General features: G+C 52.4%; 1 protein-coding gene across 2 annotated transcripts in view; it reads left to right on the top strand.

Annotated features, from left to right (window-relative positions):
* Window positions 1-1,305: 1,305 nt before the first annotated feature.
* The window catches only part of TMEM229B (transmembrane protein 229B), a 64,634-nt gene continuing 51,718 nt past the window's right edge, over window positions 1,306-14,221 (top strand). For both annotated transcript variants that reach the window (XM_038765932.1, XM_038765933.1), the window contains exon 1: window positions 1,306-1,449. The gene's annotated coding sequence lies outside the window, so the exon portion shown is untranslated. The remainder of the gene's footprint in view (window positions 1,450-14,221) is intronic.

Below are 14,221 nucleotides of genomic sequence, written 5' to 3' on the forward strand. Positions count from 1 at the left end.
GGCCAGAGCGTTTCTGGACAAAGATAATCCGGGCAGCAGCATGAAGTATGGATTGAAGTGGAGAGAGACACGAGGATGGGAGATCAGAGAGAAGGCTGATGCAGTAGTCCAGACGGGATAGGATGAGAGCTTGAATGAGCAGGGTAGCGGTTGGGATGGAGAGGAAAGGGCGGATCTTGGCAATGTTGCGGAGCTGAGACCGGCAGGTTTTGGTGACGGCTTGGATGTGAGGGGTGAATGAGAGAGCGGAGTCGAGGATGACACCAAGGTTGCGGGCTTGTGAGACGGGAAGGATGGTAGTGCCGTCAACAGAGATGGGAAAGTCAGGGAGAGGGCAAGGTTTGGGAGGGAAGACAAGGAGTTCAGTCTTCGACATGTTGAGCTTTAGGTGGCGGGCGGACATCCAGATGGAGATGTCCTGAAGGCAGGAGGAGATGCGAGCCTGGAGAGAGGGGGAGAGAGCAGGGGCAGAGATGTAGATCTGGGTGTCAGGCCGTAATAATAATAATAATAATAATAATAATAATAATGGCATTCATTAAGCGCTTACTATGTGCCAAGCACTGTTCTACGCGCTGGGGAGGTTCCAAGGTGATCATGTTGTCCCACGGGGAGGGGCTCACAGCCTTAATCCCCATTTTCCAGATGAGGTAACTGAGGCCCAGAGAAGTGAAGTGACTTGCCCAAAGTCACACAGCTGACAAGCGGCAGGGCCGTAGCGGCCCCGTCCGTCCCCGGCCCCCGACGCGGGCTCGGCTCCGCCCCCTGGCGGCCGTAGCGGGCCCATCCCCGCCCCCCGACGCGGGCTCGGCTCCGCCCCCTGGCGGCCGTACTACTACTACTAATAATAATGATGGCATTATTAAGCGCTTACTCTGTGCCAAGCACTGTTCTAAGCGCTGGGGAGGTTCCAAGGTGATCATGTTGTCCCACGTGCGGGGGGGGCTCACAGCCTTAATCCCCATTTTCCAGATGAGGGAACTGAGGCCCAGAGAAGTGAAGTGACTAGGGCCGTAGCGGCCCCGGCCCCGGCCCCCGACGCGTGCTCGGCTCCGCCCCCTGGCGGCCGTAGCGGGGGCCCATCCCGCCCCCTGAGGCGGGCTCGGCTCCGCCCCCTGGCGGCCGTGGCGGGCCCATCCCGCCCCCCGAGGCGGGCTCGGCTCCGCCCCCTGGCGGCCGTAGCGGGCCCATCCCGCCCCCCGAGGTGTGCTCGGCTCCGCCCCCTGGCGGCCGTGGCGGGCCCACCCCCGCCCCCCGAGGCGTGCTCGGCTCCGCCCCCTGGCGGCCGGAGGCCGGTCCTGGGCGGGGCCCGGCTGCTTAGCCCGGCGCCCGCCGGCGGGATCGGGATTGGGAGCGGGATTGGGATCTGGAGCGGGATCGGGATCGGGATCGGCGGTGTCCGGGGTCTTCCTCTGAGTCCGCCGCCTCCGTCTTCGGCGCCGCCGGCCGGTAGGTCCGGGGGGAGGGGGGGAGAGGCGGCCCCTCCGGGATGCGCACCGCCCGCCCCGAAGAAGGGGCGGCAGGGCCGCACATACAGTCTGTCCTATGTACTGAGCGCCCACTGGGCGCACACCCTCCATCCCCTCGGGGAGCGTTTTGGGCGCCGACACATCTCTGCGTCTGCAGGTGCACAGAGCCGGGGGCCACGGGAGAAGGAAGGCCCGGGGCCTGCGGAAACCCCCTGCCCTGGCATCATCATCATCAATCGCATTTATTGAGCGCTTACTATGTGCAGAGCACTGTACTAAGCGCTTGGGAAGCACGAATTGGCAACATGTTGGAATGCCCTCCAATCCTAACCATCATGATGGCATTTATTAAGCGCTTACTACGGAGCCTAATGGTCAGAGCATGTCAGAGGGGTCTGACCCTGCCTCTTCCACTAAGGGTGATGGCATTTGTTATTAGGCGCTTACTATGGGCCAGGCACTGTTCTGAGCGCCGGGGAGGTTCCAAGGTGATCAGGTTGTCCCACGGGGGGCTATAGTCATGATGGCATTTATTAAGCGCTTACTATGTGCCAAGCACTGTTCTAAGCGCTGGGGAGGTTACAAGGTGATCAGGTTGTCCCACTGGGGGCTATAGTCATGATGGCATTTATTAAGCGCTTACTATGTGCCAGGCACTGTTCTAAGCGCTGGGGAGGTTCCAAGGTGATCAGGTGGTCCCACGGGGGGCTATAGTAATGATGGCATTTAATAAGCGCTTACTATGTGCAAAGCACTGTTCTAAGCGCTGGGGAGGTTCCAAGGTGATCAGGTTGTCCCACGGGGGCTATAGTCATGATGGCATTTATTAAGTGCTTACTATGTGCCAGGCACTGTTCTAAGCGCTGGGGAGGTTCCAAGGTGATCAGGTGGTCCCACGGGGGGCTATAGTAATGATGGCATTTAATAAGCGCTTACTATGTGCAAAGCACTGTTCTAAGCGCTGGGGAGGTTCCAAGGTGATCAGGTTGTCCCCCGGGGGGACCACAGTCCTCATCCCCATTTAGCAGACGAGGGAACTGAGGCCCAGATAATCATTAGTGATGGCATTTATTAAGTGCTTACTGTGTGCCAAGCACTGTCCTAAGCGCTGGGGAGGTTGCTAGGTGATGAGGTTGTCCCACAGGGGGCTCATAGTCTTCATCCCCATTTAACAGATGAGGGAACTGAGGCCCAGATAATAATAGTAGTGATGGCATTTAAGCGCTTACTATGTGCCAAGCACTGTTCTAAGCGCTGGGGAGGTTCCAAGGTGATCAGGTTGTCCCCCGGGGGGATCACAGTCCTCATCCCCATTTAGTAGATGAGGGAACTGAGACCCAGATAATAATAGTAGTGATGGCATTTATTAAGCGCTTACTATGTGCCAAGAACTGTTCTAAGCGCTGGGGAGGTTCCAAGGTGATCAGGTTGTCCCACAGGGGGCTCATAGTCTTCATCCCCATTTAACAGATGAGGGAACTGAGGCCCAGATAATAATAGTAGTCATGGCATTTATTAAGCGCGTACTATTTGCAAAGCACTGTTCTAAGCGCTGGGGCGGTTACAAGGTGATGAGGTTGAAAATAATAGTAGTGATGGCATTTATTAAGCGCTTACTATGTGCCAAGCACAGTTCTAAGCGCCGGGGAGGTTACAAGGTGATCAGGTTGTCCCACGGGGTGGGCTCACAGTCTTCATCCCCATTTTACCGATGAGGGAACTGAGGCCCAGAGAATAATAATAATAATGACATTTATTAAGCGCTTACTGTGTGCAAAGCACTGTTCTAAGCGCCGGGGAGGTTACAAGGTGATCAGGTTGTCCCCCGGGGGGCTCACAGTCTTCATCCCCATTTTACAGATGAGGGAACTGAGGCCCAGAGAAGTGAAGTGACTCGCCCAAGGTCACCCAGCTGACAGTTGGCGGAGCCGGGATTCGAACCCGTGACCTCTGACTCCAAAGCCACACTGCTTTTTTAAGCAGCCAAGCTAGCTCTCTTCCTCCCTTCAAAGCCCTCCTGAGAGCTCACCACCTCCAGGAGGCCTTCCTGGACTGAGCCCCCTCCTTCCTCTCCCCCTCCCCATCCCCCCCGCCTCACCTCCTTCCGCTCCCCACGGCAACTCTATTTATGTTTGTGCATAAATACAAACATATTCCGCTTTGGAGAAGCAGCGTGGCTCGGTGGAAAGAGCCCGGGCTTTGGAGTCAGAGGTCACGGGTTCAAATTCCGGCTCCGCCACTTGTCAGCTGGGTGACTTTGGGCAAGTCATTTCACTTCTCTGGGCCTCAGTTCCCTCGTCTGGAAAATGGGGCTGAAGACTGTGAGCCCCCCGTGGGACAACTTGATTACCTTGTAACCTCCCCAGCGCTTAGAACGGTGCTTTGCACATAGTAAGCGCTTAATAAATGCCATTATTATTATTATTATTATTACAGATTTATGACTATTTTACTTGTACATATTCTATTTATTTTGTGTGGTTTATATGTTTTGTTGTCCGTCCATCTCCCACTTCTAGACTGTGAGCCCGCTGTTGGGTCAGGACCATCTCTAAATGTTGCCGACGTGTACTTCCCAAGCGCTTAGTACAGTGCTCTGCAGACAGTAAGCGCTCAATAAATACGGTTGAATGAATGAATGAATGTGGAGGAAGGGGCCTGGGGGCACGGACGACCTCCCCTCAGCCCAGAGGTCACCCTGACCCCTTCCCCAGAGGTCGGGCCTGGCCCGCTTTAGGCGTCCAGCTCATAGGCAGGGAGCTGGGGGCAGCCAACTGGATGGGAGCGGTGGCCCTGGGGGGGATCACAGTCCTCATCCCCATTTAACAGATGAGGGAACTGAGGCTCAGACAATAAGAGTAGTGATGGCATTTATTAAGCCCTTACTATGTGCCAAGCACTGTTCTAAGCGCTGGGGAGGTTCCAAGGTGATCAGGTTGTCCCCCGGGGGGATCACAGTAATGTGTACTTTTTGTTTCCCTTTTGTGAACCCCATCTTTTAGAGAAGCAGCGTGGCTCAGCGGGAAAGAGCCCGGGCTTTGGAGTCAGAGGTCATGGGTTCAAATCCCGGCTCCGCCAGTTAGCTGCGTGACTTTGGGCCAGTCACTTCACTTCTCTGGGCCTCAGTTTCCTCATCTGTGAAATGGGGATGAAGACTGTGAGCCCCCCTGTGGGACAACCTGATCATCTTGTAAGCGCTTAGTACAGTGCTCTACACACAGTAAGCGCTCGATAAATACAATTGATGATGATCTTGTAACCTCTCCAGCGCTTAGAACAGTGCTCTGCACATAGTAAGCACTTAATAAATGCCATTATTATTATTATTATTATTATCCCCATTTAACAGATGAGGGAACTGAGGCCCAGATAATAAGATCTGGCAGGCAGGACAGGACAGGACAGGCCAGGACGGGAAGACAACACAGTGCTTCCTCCAGGAGGCCTTCCCAGATTGAGCCCCTTCCTTCCTCTCCCCCTCGTCCCCCTCTCCATCCCCCCCGTCTTACCTCCTTCCCTTCCCCACAGCACCTGTATATATGTATATATGTTTGTACATATTTATTACTCTATTCATTTATTTATTTTACTTGTCCATATCTATTCTATTTATTTTATTTTGTTAGTATGTTTGGTTTTGTTCTCTGTAGTACAGTGCTCTGCACATAGTAAGCGCTCAATAAATACGGTTGAATGAATGAACCCTTTTAGACTGTGAGCCCACTGTTGGGTAGGGACTGTCTCTATATGTTGCCAATTTGTACTTCCCAAGCGCTTAGTACAGTGCTCTGCACACAGTAAGCGCTCAATAAATGCGATTGATGATGATGATGATGCTTTGCACATAGTAAGCACTTAATCAATGCCATTATTATTAATATTATCCTCACCTCCGCCGGGGTACCGGCGTCCACCCTGGAATCCAGCTGGGCAGTGGAGTCGGAAGCCTCCGGAGTCCACCCAGGGCTGACCTCTGGATCCCAACATTCCCGCCCCAGTTGCCGCCCGTCCTTCCACCCCGCGGGCATCACAACAAAAATATGTTTGTACATATTTATTACTCTATTTATTTTACTTGTACATATCTATTCTATTTATTTTATTTTGTTAGTATGTTTGGTTTTGTTCTCTGCCTGCCCCTTTTAGACTGGGAGCCCACTGTTGGGTAGGGACTGTCTCTATATGTTGCCAATTTGTACTTCCCAAGAGCTTAGTACAGTGCTCTGCACGTAGTAAGCGCTCAATAAATACGATTGATGATGATGATGATGATGACTGTCTCTATATGTTGCCAATTTGTACTTCCCAAGCACTTAGTACAGTGCTCTGCACATAGTAAGCGCTCAATAAATACGATTGATGATGATGATGATGACGTTCTGCCGGTATAGGACGGAGCGTGCGAGGCTCCTTGCGGCGGGCGGAGAGTGGCCAGATCCAGCGGGAGCCCATGGGGCCCTCAGTCTCCCCGTGAGTCGAATGACCCTCTGGGAGGTAATAATAATCTTGGTGTTTGTTCTAAGCGCCGCGGAGGATACGAGGTGATCGGGTTGTCGCCTGTGGGGCTCGCGGTCTTAACCCCCATTCTACAGATGAGGCCCAGAGAAGTGACTTGCCCAGAGCTGACAAGCGGCCCAGCCGGGATTTGAACCCGTGACCTCTGACTCCCGAGCCCGGGCTCTTCCCACTGAGCCACGCGGTGAGGGAAGTTGGCCGGCCGAGGATGGACGCGCCGCTTGGCTCGAGCCGGCGCCGATCCCGGGAAGGGAGACGGGGCTTCCGGCCGGACGGGCGAGGGAGCGGCGATCTGCTTGTCCGCACCCGCCGCTCGCCAGCACTCAATCAATCAATCAATCAATCAATCAGCCCGCGGTGGGAGAGTGGCTCGAACCAGGCAGCCACAGGACAACCCCCCGTGAGCCCCTCTGCCGCAGCCCAGGGTGGCCCACTCCCAGGCTCCGGTCGGGTCACCCACGTTGGGCCACGGAGGACCGGGGCCACGTAGAGCTGAGGATCAGGCCGCCGAAGCTGGGGTTTGGGTTCCGGGGCAGAGAGGGGACATCTGACATGTGTGCGTTTGCAGGTGCACAGAGCGGGGGGCCACGGGATAAGGAAGGCCCGGGGCCTGCGGAAACCCCCTGCCTTGGAATGCCCTCCAATAATAACCATCATGATGGCATTTATTAAGCGCTTACTACGAAGCCTAATGGTCAGAGCATGTAAAAGAGGTCTGACCCTGCCTCTTCCACTTATAATAAGGGTGATGGCATTTGTTATTAAGCGCTTACTATGTGCCAGGCACTGTTCTAAGCGCCGGGGAGGTTCCAAGGTGATCAGGTTGTCCCACGGGGGGCTATAGTCATGATGGCATTTATTAAGCGCTTACTATGTGCCAGGCACTGTTCTAAGCGCCGGGGAGGTTCCAAGGTGATCAGGTTGTCCCACGGGGGGCTATAGTCATGATGGCATTTATTAAGCACTTACTATGTGCCAAGCACTGTTCTAAGCGCCGGGGAGGTTCCGAGGTGATCAGGTTGTCCCACGGGGAGCTATAGTCATGATGGCATTTATTAAGCGCTTACTATGTGCCAGGCACTGTTCTAAGCGCCGGGGAGGTTCCGAGGTGATCAGGTTGTCCCACGGGGGGCTATAGTCATGATGGCATTTATTAAGCGCTTACTATGTGCCAGGCACTGTTCTAAGCACTGGGGAGGTTACAAGGTGATCAGGTTGTCCCATGGGGAGCTATAGTCATGATGGCATTTATTAAGCGCTTACTATGTGCCAGGCACTGTTCTAAGTGCTGGGGAGGTTCCAAGGTGATCAGGTTGTCCCCCGGGGGGATCACAGTCCTCATCCCCATTTAACAGGTGAGGGAACTTACGGATTTTTCCCGGGGCCCACAACTGAGATGCCAGCTCCTGGGCTCGGCTGTGGCAAGGGAAGGAGTCAAATCAGTCCCCCCTAAATCCAGGCTGCCGTCCTGTTCCGAGCGGAAACGGTACGTCAGGGTAGCTGCCACTGGGGTGAATGACTGTTATTATTAATTATCATAATTCTGGTGGCTGTGCTGTATTGCTGCTTTTTTTTTATTGGAGAGAAATGTGTCATTTGCCCGGAATGGTAGGCTTTGCATAAGGGGGTTGTCAGTGTTGGCTTTGAAAGTGCAATCCTCATCCCTTCTCTGCAGCCGATGAAGCCATTCCTTCTTGCTCCACCTCCTTGCTTCATGGCAGTTGGGGATCTGGTTTTCCTTGGCTTCCAGGGTGTCGTCCGGCCAGGCCCCCCGTCGGAGGGGGGATTCCGTCCCGCCTCGGAGATGAGAGACTCGGTTGCCCTCTTCGCCCTCGCTGGAGAGCCTCGGTTGGTGGTTGTTGGCGCAGCGTCCTAGCGTCGAAGGGGATCTGGCCGAGGGCTTATTTATCAGCAGATCCCATCTGCCGTGGATGTCCTGGAGAGAGAAGGACTTCCACTCGCCCACCCCAGCATGGGGGTGGGGGCCGGATTTTCGGATTTGTCCGCCCCCGGTGAGGTTGAATGGTTTTCATTCCCGTCGGGCTCCTCCGTGGGGTTGGCAAGCCCTCAGATGAGCTCGGTGGTAACACCTGACTGGATGTGGAGCACTTTGAGATCCTCCTGCAGGGTTGGAGCAGAAAGAACCGCGGGCTTTGCTAAGCGCCTACTCTGCACAAAGCACTCTTCTAGGCGCCGGCGTAGGGACAAGGCAGGAACACTTCCCTGGTCGTTTGGAAAGCGGTCTCCCATTCCACCGTGGCGTCCAAACAGCAGCTCTCACTGTCAGCGGTCCGGTCCCCGCTGTGGCCTTGCTTGTATTGTACTCTCCCAAACGCTCAGTACGGTGCTCTGCACCCAGTAAGCGCTCGGTGAACACGATTGACCCTCATTCTCTGAACGTGTGTCCGCTGCGAAGCGTTGATTCCGGGGGCCCAGGACGCAGGAGAAGCAGCGTGGGTCGGTGGAAAGAGCCCGGGCTTTGGAGTCAGAGGTCATGGGTTCAAATCCCGGCTCCGCCGCTTGTCAGCTGGGTGACTGGGGGCAAGTCACTTCACTTCTCTGTGCCTCAGTTACCTCATCTGGAAAATGGGGATGAAGACTGTGAGCCCCCCCCTGTGGGACAACCTGATCGCCTTGTAACCTCCCCAGCGCTTCGAACGGTGCTTTGCACGTAGTAAGCGCTTAATAAATGCCATTATTATTAGAGAGGAGGGCGTGCTCGGTTCTCGGCTGGTGGAAAGAGGAAGCGGGACTGAGCAGAGAGAAATAACTGGCTGGGGTGAGCAATGAAAGCGGTTTTCTCTCTTTATCTCCCTCCCTTCCTTCCTCCCTCTTCCCCGCCCCCTCTCCTCCGCCTTGATTTCCTGAACCCTCGTGTGCTGCTCTGCCTCTCCCCCCAGCTCACTTCTTCCCCGAGAAGGCGGCCCGTCCGGGAGAAGGAAGCCGGGCAAGTCGAAAAATCCAGTGGTTTGCCCGTGCGGCTGCAATGATACATCGATCGGCACGCTTTATAGTAATAGTAATGGCATTTATTAAGCGCTTACTGTGTACAAAGCACTGTTCTAAACACTGGGGAGGTTACAGGGTGATCAGGTCGTCCCACGGGGGGGCTCCCAGTCTTCATCCCCATTTTCCAGATGAGGTAACTGAGGCCCAGAGAAGTGAAGTGACTTGCCCAAAGTCACACAGCTGACAATTGGCCCCCCTCCCCATCCCCCCCGCCTTACCTCCTTCACCTCCCCACAGCACCTGTATAAATGTGTATATATTTGTACGTATTTATTACTCTATTTTATTTGTATATATTTATTCTATTTATTTTATTTTGTTAATACGTTTTGTTTTGTTCTCTGTCTCCCCCTTCTAGACTGTGAGCCCACTGTTGAGTAGGGACTATCTCTATATGTTGCCAACTTGTACTTCCCAAGCGCTTAGTACTGTGCTCTGCACACAGTAAGCGCTCAATAAATATGATTGATTATTTGTACATGTTTATTCTGTTTATTTTATTCTGTTAATACATTTTGTTTTGTTGGTCTGTCTCCCCCTTCTAGACTGTGAGCCCACTGTTGGGTAGGGACCGTCTCTATATGTTGCCAACTTGTACTTCCCAAGCGCTTAGTACAGTGCTCTGCACACAGTAAGCGCTCAATCAATATGATTGATTATTTGTACATGTTTATTCTGTTTATTTTATTCTGTTAATACATTTTGTTTTGTTCTCTGTCTCCCCCTTCTAGACTGTGAGCCCACTGTTGGGTAGGGACCGTCTCTTTATGTTGCCAACTTGTACTTCCCAAGCGCTTAGTACAGTGCTCTGCACACAGTAAGCACTCAATAAATACGATTGAATGAATGAATTGGCAGAGCCGGGATTTGAACCCATGACTCCAAAGCCCGGGCTCTTTCCACCGAGCCACGCTGCTTCTCCAGGGCTTCAGCTGGCAGAGAAACGGTAACTTGGTGTTACCACGAAGGAAGGAGAGGTGGGACGCGCAAAATCTCTCGAGTTCTTTGGGTATCGGAGGTTGCGATACTTCCCCTCGAGGGCCAGCGGACAGTCCGCACCACCCTAGCAATCGTCCTGTTTCCCTTACAGAAGGATTTTGATGAAGTAGAAGGAGTCCGGGCCTGGGGATCAGAGGACCTGGCTTCTAATCCCGGCTCTGCCACTTCCCTGCTGGGTGACCTGGGGCAAGTCGCTTCACTTCTCCCTGCCTCCGTTTCCTCATCTGTTAAAACGGGGATTCAGTACTTACCCTCCCCACCCCTTAGACTGTGAACCTCACATGGGGCAGGGGCGGCGTCTGAACCGATTATCCCGTTTCGACCCCAGCATTTAACGCAGTGCGACGTTAGCGTAGTTAAGCGGCTAACAGATACCTCGATTATCATTATTATTATTATTATTGCTGTTAGAGTGCGACGTTAACGTAGTTAAGCGGCCAACAGATACCTCGATTATCATCATTATTATTATTATTATTGCTGTTAGAGCTCCGCCTTTGCATTTGAAGATGGGATAATTGATGGGAATCCCATCTGTGCCTGAAGTTATGTCTGGAGGCTCCTGTATACAGTGGACAATCCATGGGAAAACTTGCCCGTTGCTGGCCGAGCTGATGCATTTCCCACTTGCAGTGTTTTCTCCTGTGTCTTTCCTGTCCCATTTTTCTCTGAGTCCCCGCTGAGAGGGCGGCGCCCCATTGACTGCCACCGAAGGGGCATCCTCTTCTTCGATCATCATCATCATCATCATCAATCGTATTTATTGAGCGCTTACTATGTGCAGAGCACTGTACTAAGTGTTTGGGAAGTACAAATTGGCAACATATAGAGACAGTCCCTACCCAACATTGGGCTCACAGTCTAAAAGGGGGAATCGGTTGGTAATAATAGCAATGTTGGTATTTGTTAAGCGCTTACTATGTGCCAAGCACCGTTCTAAGCGCTGGGGTAGATACAGGGTCATCGGATTGTCCCACGTGGGGCTCACAGTCTTATTTCCCATTTTACAGATGAGGGAACTGAGGCCCGGAGAAGTCAAGTGACTTACCCAAAGTGCCCAAGACCTTACTGTGCGTTTTCTCGGGAGGGTGCCCCAGAGTTAATAGCTACAGCCCCTGCCTTCAAGATGCTTACGGTCTAGCAGGGGAGACGGACACTAATTTAATCACAGTTAAGGGGAAGCAACAGAATAAAAGCCATGGATTGAGTCTGCCAACTCTGTTGCACTGTACTCCCCCAGAAAATTAGCACTGGGCTCAGTAAATATCACCGGTCCCCAGAGAACAAAGATGTGTACGTAAGCACTAGGGTTGGCAGAGAGGTGAGTACCTACTTAGATTATGAGTACCCCAAGGGACAGGGACTGTTTTCTTTCCCAGCACTTAGTGCACACAATAAGCGCTTAATAAATATAAAGAGAAGCCGGGTGGCCTAGCAGATAAAGCACACTTCTGAGAGAAGGGCCTGGTTCTAAAGCCAGCTCCGCCACTTGTCTGTTGTGTGACCTTGGGTAAGTCACTTCACTTCTCTGTGCCTCAGTTCCCTCTTCTGTAAAATGGGGATGAAGACTGTGAGCCCCAAGTGGGACAACCTGATTAGCTTGTATCTACTCCAGAGCTTAGAACAGTGCTTGGCACATACCGCTTAACAAATACCATCATTATTATTATTAGTAGTATTATTGCCAACTTGTACTTCCCAAGCACTTAGTACAGTGCTCTGCACACAGTAAGTGCTCAATAAATACGATTGATTGATTGATTGATTAGATGATGTTGGAGTGCTGAAGTGGCAGTAATGGGGAAAATAGGGCGGGAACACAATAGATTAATCAGGGAAGCTCTCCAAGGGGAGATGTCCGTGTCCCCTCTTGACTGGAAGCTTAGTAGGGGCAGGGAACGTGCCGCTGATTCTGTTGCTTTGTACTCTCCCAAGCGCTTAGTGCAGTGCTGCGCACATCGTAAGTGCTCAGTAAATACCCCTGATTGATTGATGTGATTTTAGAAGGGCTTTGGAGACAGGGAGAGGAGCGGTTTGTCAGATGAGGAGGGGGAAGGACTTCCAGGCGGGAGGGAGGGTGACCGCAAGAAGTCGACATGGACGCAGTGAGACTAGCGAAGAGGTTGGCTTGAGGGGATTCAACTTGAGCTTCAACTACAGCTTCCTCTCGAGCGTCTTTGTTGTGGTTGATTCTTTCCCACTCTCGGCTACTTGTCTGATATGATGCTAAAGAAACTGGACTCTCCCTTTCCGCCGCCCAGTTGCACTGAAGCTCAGCATTTAAGAAGAGCCGTAGTCTTTACGTATGAACTAAGAGTGAACCAAATGACAGCGCATCTTCGACGACTTCTCTCCCAACAGAACCCTTAGCCATTCCAGCAGCAAGAGAGACCTGTGCTGTGCCGGATAACTTCTGAGCGGGTTCATTCTTTCTCGTCTTAAACCCAAACCCCCTCCTCCCACTGATTTTCCCATCACTGTAGACAGCACCGCTGTCTAGAAGCAGCGTGGCTCAGTGGAAAGAGCACGGGTTTTGGAGTCAGAGGTCATGGATTCAAATCCCGGCTCTGCCAATTGTCAGCTGTGTGACTTTGGGCAAGTCACTTCACTTCTCTGTGCCTCAGTTACCTCATCTGTAAAATGGGGATTAAGACTGTGAGCCCCCCGTGAGACAACCTGATCAACTTGTAACCTCCCCAGTGCTTAGAACAGTGCTTTGCACACAGTAAGCGCTTAACAAATACCATCATCACCGCCTTTCTTCCTGTCTCACCATCCTTCCTCATTCAACCCACATATTCACTGTCACCGAATCCTGTCAACTTTCACAACATCGTGAAAATCCTTCCAGTCCTCTCCGTCCAAACTGCTGCCATGTTAATCCAGGCACTTATCCCGCCTTGATTACCATATCAGCCTCCCGGATGACCTCCCTGCCTCCTATCTCTCCCTACTCCAGTCCATACTTCAGTCTGCTTCCCGGATCATTTTTCTACAAAAACGTTCAGGCCATGTTTCCCCACTCCTCAAGAACCTCCACTGGTTTCCCATCCGTCTCTGCATCAAACAGAAACTCCTTATCGTTGGCTTTAAATAACTCAGTCACCTTGCCCCTTCTTACCTCACCTCTCTGCTCTCCTACTACAACCCACTGAAGTATACCGCACCTCAATCTCGTCTGTCTCCCCACATCCTGCTTCTGGCCTGGGACGCCCTCCCTTTTCATAGCCAACAGACGATTACTCTCCCCACCCTCAAAGCCGTATGGGAGGCCCATCTCTTCCAAGAGGCCTGCCCTGACTAAGCCCTCACTTCCTCTTCTCCCACTCCCTTCTTTGTCACCTTAATTTGCTCCCTTTATTCACCCCCCTCAGCACTTAGGTACATATCCATAACTCACTTACATTAATGTCCGTCTCCCCTTCTAGACCGTAAGCTCATTGTTGGCAGGGGGTCACGTCTACCAACCCCATCATATTGTTATAGCGTATTCTCCCAAGCTGTCGATACAGTGCTCTGAACACGGTAAGCATTCAAGAAAAACGATGAATTCGTCAACCGCCTCTCCTTTGGTCTGAAGGTAAAAAGCTTATTGCGTCAGGTTCTTCCAGGGACAAATTCTCACTTGTTCTGGGATTGCAACACGGTCTTGGATCTTTCAGTACGTGGCCCCGTGGATTTTAGGCTCGCTAGCCAAGAAAAGGGATTGTGGGCCACAAAGAAAGGATTCTCTTCTATGCTTTCTAGGGGGTGATTAACTCTCCAAAATAAAATGGATTTCCCAGGAGCCTTACCCTTTCGGAAATGCAATGTGCATGCTTACTGCTCGCCTGGGCTCTGTGGGGGTGCTGGGAGCCCCCATTACTGGCTGTATCTCCTTCTTGGAAGGATTTTAGGGGATCGGTTTGACGTCATCCACAATTCCTCCCAAGCTGCTTTTCGTTTGCTCCCCGGCTTCATCCCTCCCGCTTTTCAAAAAGCCACTTCAAAGCCAGGAGGAGGAGCGGGATCAGGTGGTAGAGACATTTTCCTCTCTCTCCTTTGCCAAAACAAACATAAATGTGGATCGCCCACTATACCACGTTAATCAATCAACGGTACTTATCGAGCATGTTAATCAATCAGAGTACTGTATTGAGCGCTTGGGAGAGTACAGTAGAACAGAGTTGGTAGAAACGTTCCCTGCCCACGACAAGCTACCCACCAAAAGAGTCTCTCCAGCTTGTGAC

This window comes from Tachyglossus aculeatus, chromosome 23 (genome assembly GCF_015852505.1).
Source record: "Tachyglossus aculeatus isolate mTacAcu1 chromosome 23, mTacAcu1.pri, whole genome shotgun sequence".
In the NCBI taxonomy this organism is placed as follows: Eukaryota; Metazoa; Chordata; class Mammalia; order Monotremata; family Tachyglossidae; genus Tachyglossus; species Tachyglossus aculeatus.